A 12,405-nucleotide genomic window follows, 5' to 3' on the forward strand; every position below is an offset into this window, starting at 1 on the left:
ACAGTAATGGCAGTACATGTTTTTGTGATGAATTCAAAAAAGGAGATTCCCTCAGTTTATTCCCCATTTGGCTTGGAGTATCTGCCAAGCTGGGCAAAAAAACAAATATGTACTACGGCTGACATCTGGAATGAACCTGTAAGTGGCTGATATAATTCTGGTCATGCAGGTATGTTTGGTAAAAGCTTTTCCCAGATGAGTTTGCAACTGGTCCGCTAAAAAAAAACACCTTGTCATCATCCAGTCATATGCTACTAACTTGTATTACTTTCATTCTACATCTATTTTCAAAGCATAACAACATGCACATGATGAGTGCTAATGCTAAAGATTTCACTATGCTTCAAACTAAGTAGAATGTTTGAGGTGTTTACAGCTGAAAAGAAAGAAAGATAGAAAACCCCCATCAAAGAGAGGGGTGAGACACAATGAACTTTCCAACAGAGGGTAAGGGTGCACTTATTCAGACAGCCTATCCCCAAGGCATTCATGCGGTTGCTTTACACTGTTCACACGAAGAGTGATAGAAGTAGTTGTGTAAAGAATAAAGATGAAAACTTGGGAGAAAAGTTCAAACCCTGCCTAACGTCACAAATGCACACACCTGGCCGAACACTGCGTAAAGTGGAAAAGATTGTTGGTTTTGGAAAGCATCAAAAATTGTTGTACGCAGCCGTCCCAATTACCCCTATTGGAAAGGGTGTTTCACACGCTATTTGACAATCTGACAACCACCTCATTTGAAGCATACTGAGACCTTTAAAAAATTTTCAGACATTTGTGAATGATAAGCTAAGCTTATTTGCTTAAAGATGTGGTATTATTATGGTATTTTGGCTTTTTTTATTGAGTTATATACCTTTTTTGTGAATGTCCAGCCCAAAGAGAGTTCCCATCTCCCACATAACTTCTCTGAACTGCTTGAAAACAGCTTGTTTGTAGTCCAGCCGTTTCCCTGGGACGTCACAGGGATGAAAGCTAAATGCACCTCATATAACGCTCGCCAAGCGGCTACTCCGACACACCCTCAAAAACACCGGTGGAAAAACACTGAGCTCAAAACACTAGCTACCCTCCAGGCAGTCAATGGACATAAAGTTGTTACTGTGATGTAGAGACAGAGCTCAGTTAAAACTTACGGATGAAAGATACTTTTGTTACAGATTAATAACTCACCACTGTGAAACTCTTGCTCCAGTCTATGTTGCTAAGCTGTTTACCGGCTTCTCGCTGACCCGCCCTTCTCTAACTTCTAATTGGCTAGTAGTCTTTAACTAGGAACTGCGCATGTGCAACTCCAAACAAAAAACAAAGCCTTCAACACGGGGTATAAAAAGGAGCTGCAGCAATGTGCAGTATGAAAAAAAAATAATTGTGTTTTTGGAAAATTAAACCATGTAAACCTGTTCTGGTACAACCCCTAAATAATGAACCTGAAAATGAGCATAATACCACCTCTTTAATTTAGCATAAAGACTGGAAAATGGGGTAAACAGCTACCGTGGTGCTGAATCCACTTACCAGCAATTTTTAACAGATATTGTTGCCTTTTGACAGAGCCAGGCTAGCAGTCTCCCATTCCAATTTGTATGCTAAGCTAAGCTAAGCTAAGCTAACAAGCAGCTGGCTGTAGCTTCATATCGTATCGTATCATATCGTCGTATCAATTTTGAAAGCAAGTGCGTGTTTTTTGGACAAAATAAAGAACTGCTTCTTTAACGCTTTACAAGCATAGCTGTTGTGGTGGCAGCCCGGCTGACGGTGAGTGTCCTGTTTTTTTTCTCCTTTTTATCAGTTATTCTGCTTTTTCCTTGGTTTTCTGTTCCCTGCCTGCCTCCCTGTGTTTTCTCCCCTGTGTGCTCTCTCTCTCCCTCTGCTACTGAGCCCAGCCAACGACCCGCACCTGCACCTCATCAGCCACCTCGTCAGCCTGCCACACCTGCCAGTAGTCAACCTCATCCCTGCCTGTACTTCAACCCCGGTTCTCCACACCACTCTGGCTTGATCGTTGTTGCTCCATACCCGGTGCCACCTCCATGTTCAGGCTTTCATGTTTCCTCACATTTTCCCTGTGCTTTGTCTCCGTTATCCCTAACCCTGTCTCTCTGTCTGTTTCCCTCCCAGGTTCAATCACCCTCGTCCTCCGTTCAGTCGGCTGGGCTCATCCACCGGTCCTCCCCTCCTCGGACTTCCCCCACGGCGTCCTCCCTGTTCTCCCTCGCCTCCTCGCTTCCTCGGCCCCAGTGTTCCCCGGCTCCCTGGTCCAGTCTCCTCAGTTCCCCGTGCCTGCGTTTCCCCGGCATCCACCTCTCCCTCCACTCCAGTCCCTCTACCCCTTTTTCCCCTCAATAAACCTCCTTCCCTCCGAATGTTGCATTTGGGTCCTCTCTGTCCCCACACTACACGTAACAGTAGCATATTTAACATGAACATATAATGCATACTTGTTATTATCAGGAGGCCCCGATGGTATCTATGTTAACATTTAACATTGTGCTATTAATATCTTGGTCATATTTCCCAGGCCTAAAGCTGTGTTACAGTACAAAAAGTGGCTGGGTTTCCAACAAGCATAGCAGAACTTCATCGTATTCCCTTTGAAGCCTGAGGACTAATCTAATATCACATCTAATATTAGTGCGAATATTATGTGCAGTAAGAAGGCCTCAGAGTGCTGTCTGGTCTATTTTTGGGTTTATAAGTAAATAGTTGGAGATGCCAGCCAGGATTCCTGTTACAAAAAAACTCAGAGATGATATGTGAGAGGATGTCAAGGCTTTTTAAGAGAGTCTCTGGCAGGAAATTCCTTTTCATTGAAAAACCTGCAACATCCAATCACACATCCAGTGCATACCAGAGCAGATAACACACCCTGTTCGTTTTCATTCCATTGAATTTTCCTCACAATTATCTTAAGTTTTTCATTCTAGCCAAAACTACCACACGCCCCCTTTATATTCCAGGATGAGTCAATTGATTTTATTCAACTGGAAAAGCCATCAGATCTCAGTCTCATGGAAGCCATGAACTCACAGGCAGACTGCAGCTGATTCATTGCATTGAAACATAATGATGCCACACTGACACACAATTAATCTGTCAGTCAGTCATTTTCAAGATTAATTAATTAGTTGTTTGGTCCATAAACTGTCAGAAAATGGTCAATCGGTGTTTCCCAAAAGCCCAAGATGACTTCACTCAAATGTCTTGTGTTGTCCACAGCCCAAATACATCCACTGTTTACTGTCATAGAGGAGTAAGGAAACAGAAAATACTGACATTTGTGAAGACAGAATCAGAGAATTTTCACTTATTTTCTTAAAAAATTACTCGACACAATTAACTGATTATGAAAATAGTTGCCGATGATAATAGTTGACAACAAATCGATTAATCGACTATCGTTGCAGCTTTACAAGGAACACACACACACACACACACACACACACACACACACGTTTGTGCAGCTATCCTTGTTAGGACATTGCATTGACTTCAATTAATTGTAGACAGCCTAACCCAAACCTTAACCATAACCAATTCATGTATGACCATGAACTTAACCTAACCTCAATTCACACCTTACCCCAAACCAGGACATCAGAAATTATATTTTGCCTATTTTGCTTTATAAGGACCAGGCTTTTTGTCCCCATGAGAACTTCAGGGCCTGACAAAGTCGGTGTTTATTGCGGAAAAGGTCCCCAATACGTTACAGAAATGCGGCCACAGGCAAATACACACACAAACAAAAACGCAGACACTGATTTACCGCAAAATGACAAATAAGCAAGAGCACGGCACCTCTGACACTGCTGTTATTTATATGTAAATGAGCACGCTGATACTCCAAAAGATAGAGCAAACGTCTGACAAGATGTCAGACGAAATGATTGGGAACGACAGGAACCCAAACGTGACAAGACGAGGCAAGGCAAGGTGAAATGAGCTAAGATGACGGGGTTTTACGGACGAGTGGACATTAGCTGTAAATAAGGTCTGTTTGTCACAACACTAATGATTTCATGTTCCCTGTTGTCTCCCCAAGGACATCAACTCCACTGCTGGCTTGTCAGGCTGTATTCCCTGTAGGGAGGACTTTGGTTAATGACTGCAAAGCTTATATATACACTAGGGCTGTAACGTCCCAGTCGATTAGTCGATTAATTGGTCGGTACGTTCTGGTTCGACCAAAATTCTGATTGGTCGATTTTTTGCCGCATTCATTTCATCAGTTTTCATTTCATCAGTTTTGCCGCGCTTCATCAGGTCCACTAATTGCTTATGGGTAGTGTTTTCAGAGCACCCCTGTTTCACAGGTAATAGTCTGTCTTAAGAACACCCCCCTTGTTTTTACTTTTTTGGATTAGCCCAACCCAACGGAGGAGAAGAGAGACAGATAAGTAGGCTATAGAAGGTTTGATGCTAAATAGGCCTATTATTTATCTATAATTAACTGTGAGAGTGTTTAATAGTCCGTCTTCTAACATGTCAACAACAAAGACATCGACAGTGTGGAAGCACTTTGTTAAAATTGACAACGGGAAAAAGGTTCAATGCAAAATTTGCAACCAACAGTTTGCCTTCCACAGCTTGATGACAAACATGACGTACCATCTAAAAGCGGTAAACTAACTTGTCTGCGTTAGGTTGCCCTGTCTGTATTTTGAGTAGGCTATATGAACATATCAAAATTCCAATTATTTCAATGTTTTAGTGTAATAATAATTTTATAAATGCAGGCGCATCCATCCATAATGACGGCATCCCCCAGACACACCCAGAGCACGCTGGATTTTAAGCCTCCTTTATCATCCAAACGGAAAAATAATATAACGGAAGGAATTGTTAACTTTATTGGTCAGGATATGAGGCCCATTGCTGTTGTGGAGGGCCAAGGTTTTAAGAACTTGTTAAAAGTTTTGGAACCTGGATATACCGTGCCAGCACGCCACACAATCACGCATGCACTAACCGCAAAATATGAGGGACTCAAAGAGAAAGTAATACAACACAGCGAGGGACTGAGCTTGACCACAGATATGTGGACATCTCTTAGAATGAAGTCCTATATGACAGTGACTGCCCATTTCATTGATGGAGACTGGAAAGCACAGAGTCTTGTGCTTGAGACAAAACAAAGAGAAGAGGCGCACACGGGAATAAACATTGCTGCGCGACTATCTGAAGTTGCTGATACCTTTGGAATTCAAGAAGCAAAGAGTTTCTGTTGTATGTGACAACGCGGCTAATATGGCACTCTGTGTGGAAACACTAAAGGAATCACATAATTAAACATTAAAGTGGATGTGCCTTTTGTGTTTATTAAGAGCAAAAACTTTAAGTTAATAGTCTATTCGTGTCTGCTGCCACTCAGCAGAGCGCGTAGCTGAGCGCGTAGCTGAGCGCGCAGCTGCGCTCTGCTGAAGTGATCAGTGTCTAATAAACTTATTATTATAACATATAACAAAAATAATTGTCTAAATGATGTTGCATATTCCTAAACAATTCTTGTGATGATATCACTAGTTGACAAGCAACATAGTACTATTTTCGTAAATCGTAGGCTATGATATTGCGCAGGTGCACGTGATACATTGCTGTCAGAGCCGAAAGACTCATTTAGTGCAAAATAATTAGATAAATGATTTAATAAACTGCAAATAGCCTACTATTTTTTTAATGTTTATTTACAATTCATTTAGGCGGACAACAAGGCTACAAAGTACTGCGCACAGTGCACAGCTGACTAATTTAAAAAAATAATAATTACGTTATTTTTAGTCGAAAATTTCAGGACTTTAGTCGACCAAGATTTTCTTTGGTTGATTACAGCCCTAATATATACACTCACCTAAAGGATTATTAGGAACACCATACTAATACTGTGTTTGACCCCCTTTCACCTTCAGAACTGCCTTAATTCTACGTGGCATTGATTCAACAAGGTGCTGAAAGCATTCTTTAAAAATGTGGGCCCATATTGATAGGATAGCATCTTGCAGTTGATGGAGATTTGTGGGATGCACATCCAGGGCACGAAGCTCCCGTTCCACCACATCCCAAAGATGCTCTGTTGGGTTGAGATCTGGTGACTGTGGGGGCCATTTTAGTACAGTGAACTCAATGTCATGTTCAAGAAACCAATTTGAAAATGATTCGAGCTTTGTGACATGGTGCATTATCCTGCTGGAAGTAGCCATCAGAGGATGGGTACATGGTGGCCGTGAAGGGATGGACATGGTCAGAAACAACGCAAAGGTAGGCCGTGGCATTTAAACGATGCCCAATTGGCACTAAGGGGCCTAAAGTGTGCCAAGAAAACATCCCCCACAGCATTACACCACCACCACCAGCCTGCACAGTGTTAACAAGGCATGATGGATCCATGTTCTCATTCTGTTTACGCCAAATTCTGACTCTACCATCTGAATGTCTCAACAGAAATCGAGACTCATCAGACCAGGCAACATTTTTCCAGTCTTCAACTGTCCAATTTTGGTGAGCTCTTGCAAATTGTAGCCTCTTTTTCCTATTTGTAGTGGAGATGAGTGGTACCCGGTGGGGTCTTCTGCTGTTGTAGCCCATCCGCCTCAAGGTTGTGCGTGTTGTGGCTTCACAAATGCTTTGCTGCATACCTCGGTTGTAGTTGCTCTTCTATCAGCTTGAATCAGTCGGCCCATTCTCCTCTGACCTCTAGCATCAACAAGGCATTTTCGCCCACAGGACTGCCGCATACTGGATGTTGTTCCCTTTTCACACCATTCTTTGTAAACCCTAGAAATGGTTGTGCATGAAAATCCCAGTAACTGAGCAGATTGTGAAATACTCAGACCGGCCCGTCTGGCACCAACAACCATGCCACGCTCAAAATTGCTTAAATCACCTTTCTTTCCCGTTCTGACATTCAGTTTGGAGTTCAGGAGATTGTCTTGACCAGGACCACACCCCTAAATGCATTGAAGCAACTGCCATGTGATTGGTTGATTGGATAATTGCATTAATGAGAAATTGAACAGGTGTTCCTAATAATCCTTTAGGTGAGTGTAGATCACACAGATCACAAGCAGTATCATCCTTTTCCCCGATAACCTGATGAGTAACCTAAAACATAAGGAGATACCTGGTGTCAAGTTGCACACAACAACTGATTTTGGGAATATAGGACATTCTGAATTTATCTCTGCCACTGACTGACAGACTGACAGGCACCAGGAGGAAATCTGCCCATATTACTGTAATGTGCACTATTACTTGAGTTATCCTGTCATTGTAATTAGCTCTGTGAGTCACCGGTGCATCAGTAGGCATAAAACACTGCCTACACACAGGTGAGGCGTATGTACACGCACACAGGCTGTACACAGAATTTAGACACCAAGCACCAGTCAAGGGCAAGAGGAACACATCGTATTCCTTTTCGTTTCTCTTGGCAGAAGCTGATGTCATTGACTTTAGAGTGCAGTAGTGCATGAGAGTGCTTCTTTCTTGAGTGACGTCTGTGTATTTGCGTACTTGTGAATCTGTCTGTGTGTGTGTGTGCTTGTGAGTGTGTGTGTGCATTTTTTGTAAGCTCAGCAGTCTATCACTGACTTAACAAAAGGCTGCTGAATATAAATCCATTTCCACTCCATCTGCCAATGTAAGATGCATACATTTGCATGGATGTCTAAGGGCAGAAAAATATAAAACACAACACCAATACTGAAATAGACATGTAGATGGACAAACAGACGGATAGAAAGAATGACAAACAAGCATACATCTATTTATCTATTATAATAGATACTTGCACAAGTTATATTTATTTATATATATATATATATATATATATAATTATATATATATATATATATATATATATAAATAATATATACACACACACACACACACACACACACACACATACATACATACATACACACACACACACACACACACACACACACACACTAGTTGTTGATCGGCCTGAACCGAACTGACTTACCAACCGATTAGCATATCTTAAAACTCCAAAGATTCACTGATTCCATCTTGACAAATGTGAGCATTTCTCTGTCGTACATGAATGTAAACTGAATATGTTTGAGGTTTGGACTGTTGGCAATTTTACCTTCTGGGATATGCTGATGGGCATTTTTCATAACTTTCTGACATTTTACAGACAAAATTATTAGCCGATAGTTGCAATCCTAGATAGATGTATAGACAAAACTAAATAATTTCAAAGCAACAAATGAACATGTTGCTCATGCTTGACAGAATGTGACTCTGATTATTAGAAACATAACACTCTGTGATCTATTTTGTGGCTTGACTTAGTCTAATTTGAGGCTTCACAGGTTCAGATATTTGAGCCTGCTTCCTGTAAGAGCCTGCTTCCTGTGGTACTAAGCTGTGGCACACAACAAACACAGTGGGGGAGGCGGGGAACTAAAGTAATTAAAAATAATGATGGCTGATGAAAAGCAGCTCATACTGACACAAAATATTGTCTGTCTTATCACCAAATTGCCCCACGTGCCACCAAATGATGAGCATGGTGACGCACTGGGCACTGAGCAGAATGCAGATGAACAATACTTCCAGCATCTGGAGAGAGATGGACCTAAAACCTAATAAAGATTCTACTCTGTGACCAAGACGTTGATTAATTGATGCGCAATAACACTGAGTCATCTCTTGATCGGTTGTTGACTTTCTGAACTACCCGAAAAAGTCGCACATCTCTGCATCACTGCAATTAAATTAGTACTGTGACAACATTCGCATCCTTCTGTACAGGGATTACTCCAACATGTTTCAGACAGAACCTCTACTCTCTCCGTTTAAGGATTTTTACCACTCTGTACATTATGCCAGGCAGTATCTGTTCAGTTTAAGTAGCAGTGACAGAGTGTGATAAGACACAGCCGAGTTAAAAACCCTTATCTGGCCTACGAGCTGAATCCCATCTGCCTCTCTCCTCGCACTGACTCATAATGCAGCTTATTAGTCCCTATGGAGGGATCAAGGGGACAAGGGGAGAGAAGGGAAAAGGGAGGGAAAAAGCAGGAAATCAAGACAGAGAGAAAACAGATTAGGAGGGAGAGAGCTGAGCCAAGGAGAGAAGGAAAGGAGAGAAAAATGCAAAGAATGTACAACAAGAACTAAAAATGGATGCGTTTTATGAGGGTGCACTTGCTTGTGCTGATGACTGCAGATATAAACAGGGGAAAAATGCTTTTAAATGCTTATAGCATAATAGCAGCTGAAATCAGTGTAAGTGCATTCGCTGTTTCTCAAATTTCAATTTTAAGCCCAGTAGGCAGCCGAATATTCTATGTCACCACTGAAAGTAGTGGAACAAACACTTAAAGAGTAACTGAAATTTCAGCTGCAGTGCCAGAGATGGTTTAGAGGAAGTGCACTATAAATAGTGGCCGTGTCAATTGGTATGTAAGGAGTGATAGCAGTTGATATGTCAGTTTGAGTATTTGAGCTGTCAGTGGACATAGTAAACATTTGTTTGAAGTGTCAGTTAATGCGTAGAGGCTGGAAGTTGAAATTCCCATTGAAGCTGAAGCATCAGAGATAGTTGAAATGTGCGCGCTGTGAATGAGTGTCAGTGAGTTTGAGAGCTGAAAGGGCACGAAAGAAGAACAGGCAGAGCGAGGGTGAGGACAGGAGACAAAAAGGTGTTGTAGAAGACAGGCATTGAAGACGTTTGCAACATAATATGGGGTGTTGGGGAGGGGGCAACAAAAGTTGCCTGTGAATTCCAGATGAAGTGCCGTGGAAGCAGAAGATGAAGACGAAGAGTTGGGACAAACGGAAAGAAGATGAAAGGGAACAAGAAAGAGACACAGCCGGTAAGGCGGGTGAGCTGCCTGATCTCCCATAGTGACCGGCTGGTCAGATCCAGCAGACAGATAAATGACCCCCTGTCACCAATACAATCCTCCCTCTCTCTATCTATCCATCTCTCTCCCCACCAACCACCCACCTCCCTTATCCCGACAGCTCGTCCATCAACCGGCAGGCTACACACACACACACACACACACACACACACACACACACACACACACACACACACACACACAGATTTTTGCCTCTTACTTGTTAGTAAACCAAATGAAGCGATGCTGCACCTGGTGCATGTAAGGAGGGAGTGCGTAACCCCCGTTTCCACTGTTCTCTCTATCTTTTCACCCCCTCCCTGGCTCGTATTTGACACCTTTCCTCTTCGTACACCCTCATCCTTCTCCTCTCTCTTGTCCTCTTCTTTTACACTCCCATCTCTCTCTCTCTACTCCTCTTTCCTCTCCTCCTCCCCTCCCTGCCCTTACAACCTGATCTCGTCCTTGTCACTGTACCCATCTTAGCTGAGTAAATGTCAAGGTCTATCCGCAGAGAGAAGTGATAGCTCACAGAGTACTGTGGGGAGAGGCATGGTTACTTTATAAAAATGCCGTCCAGTACAGCATTTATATACGCCGACACCCCTCTAAAAACATCTGCTTGTAGAGTAGCACTTCCTGTAGCACTTGTGTTAAGAAGCATCTTCAGGCTTTTGCAAACAGCCAATATTGGTCATTAGAAGTTTATAATTTTGAATAAATGCTACTTTCTGCTTTATTAGAGAGTGTTTTACAGAGTTCTTGACAGTGCAATTCATATAACCTGGAAGTCCCCCTTTTATTGTGTAATACTAGAGTTTTACCTCAATAATTATGGCTCTAAAAACTCTTCATATTAAACAATCTAAAAATATACAATTTGTGACAAAGGGTTAACACACAGCTTTTGGTTATTCCTAAGATGCTAAATGCATGGTTTCCCCTTATTCTTAATAAATAATAAAAATACCCTACATCCACGAACACACACATACACACACACACAAATTTAGGCATCACAGAGATTCAGTCAACCTTTCCATCCCATTATTGTGTGATGTAAGATGACAGATGAGGTGACATCAGCGCGACCAGACAAGTGAAAATGCAAGACACACACACACACACACACACACACACACACACACACACCACACAAACACACGAATCCATGCACATTCAGCTCTGTGAACACGTCTTTCTGGTGTTAAGTTGGGAGAACTTTAGCACACTAACGTGGCTAGAGGCGACAAACTAAAAGTAACCGTTGCTGCAGATAAAGAAGTCGTTTCTTTCAGCGTTAAGTATAAAATCAATGAACAGGCTAACATGTACTAAACTGGTACTTTTTAAAAGAAAACACAGCGCTCTGCTTGCCGGCGCTACAACTACACATTACCTAGCGCTCCAAAACCTTGTGGTCCGCTCATCCGGTGTAAACAGAGACACACTCACCGAACAGAAACTCAACTCGTTCTCCAAGCGACACTTTTCTCTGATGATTCCTCTTCTCCGATAATAACAACAACGTTGTTTCTGCGCACTTACGTGTGTTTCGGGAGCTGTAGCGACGGTTTCTTTGTTACGGTAAACAGCAGCTCGACACATCCAGGCGGCCAGGGACCCGAAGCGTGAGTGTCCGTTTACTCCGCAGATCGAGCGCTGATTGGTCTCTTCCACCACAACACAGCATTCTGCTCTAACGCTATTGGCTCAGGCCCTGATGGTGCGTTAACAGGCCGCTCGTAAATACAGCCTCCCGTTGTGCCAATATAAAGAGCTGTACAAAAAAATACAATAATAATAATAATAATAATAACACCTGACTGATTTGGAGTCGAGGGATATAGCTGCCAGCATTTTTCAAACTATTTTATTTAGTTGAAATTTGAAGGACATGTTGTGATCATCTATTTTATGATTTTCTGTATTCATTTTATGCTTTTGCTTTCCAAGAAATGTAAACTATTGCATATGTGTTTTCATATTCCCTGTGTTATTATGTCATGTTATTATCCTTCTGGTCATATCAGATTGGTTGATTATTGATTTTCATTACTGACACGTCAACAGACGGTTTCATTGCTTCCGTTCTTATTCCTTAACTGAGAGTTGATCTACTTTTGGTGGTGAACTATCACTGACCTAGCTCAATATATCACTTTGCCTATTTCATGTCCTTTCTGTGCTTGAATTTCAACAAAATATTCAACACATTTGGACACTTCAATGCTTATGTTGAAACTTTAACTTTTTTCAGAAACTGTTTTTTTCAACTGCCAATTCAACATCTTTCAATATTTCCACTATTTCAATTAATATGTTCAGCATGAGGCACATCTTCAGAAAAAAAACATTTCATAGTTATTACTATCCCAATGATCCCAACAGCACTTGAAGGTATCATTACTCCACGCTTTATTTCTCTGTTCTTGTGTACATTTCAGGTTGTGTTTCCAAAAAAATCTTTTTCACTAAACAAATCAGCAGGCTGTTAAGAGGAAGTCAATTCAGATACAACCAC

At 41.7% G+C, this 12,405-nt stretch overlaps 1 protein-coding gene across 4 annotated transcripts in view; it reads right to left on the minus strand.

Moving 5' to 3' along the window:
- The window catches only part of LOC119902216 (SPRY domain-containing SOCS box protein 4-like), an 82,652-nt gene extending 71,096 nt beyond the window's left edge, over positions 1-11,556 (minus strand). For 2 of the 4 annotated variants that reach the window (XM_038718243.1, XM_038718245.1), the window contains exon 1: positions 11,337-11,519. The gene's annotated coding sequence lies outside the window, so the exon portion shown is untranslated. Of the gene's footprint in view, positions 1-11,336 lie in introns of all 4 variants that reach the window. The other 2 variants (XM_038718244.1, XM_038718248.1) reach the window with 2 other exon arrangements.
- Positions 11,557-12,405: the final 849 nt, after the last annotated feature.

This window comes from Micropterus salmoides, unplaced genomic scaffold (assembly GCF_014851395.1).
Source record: "Micropterus salmoides isolate LMB-PRFRI ecotype aquatic unplaced genomic scaffold, ASM1485139v1 Ms_hic_scaffold_14, whole genome shotgun sequence".
Classification (NCBI taxonomy): Eukaryota; Metazoa; Chordata; class Actinopteri; order Centrarchiformes; family Centrarchidae; genus Micropterus; species Micropterus salmoides.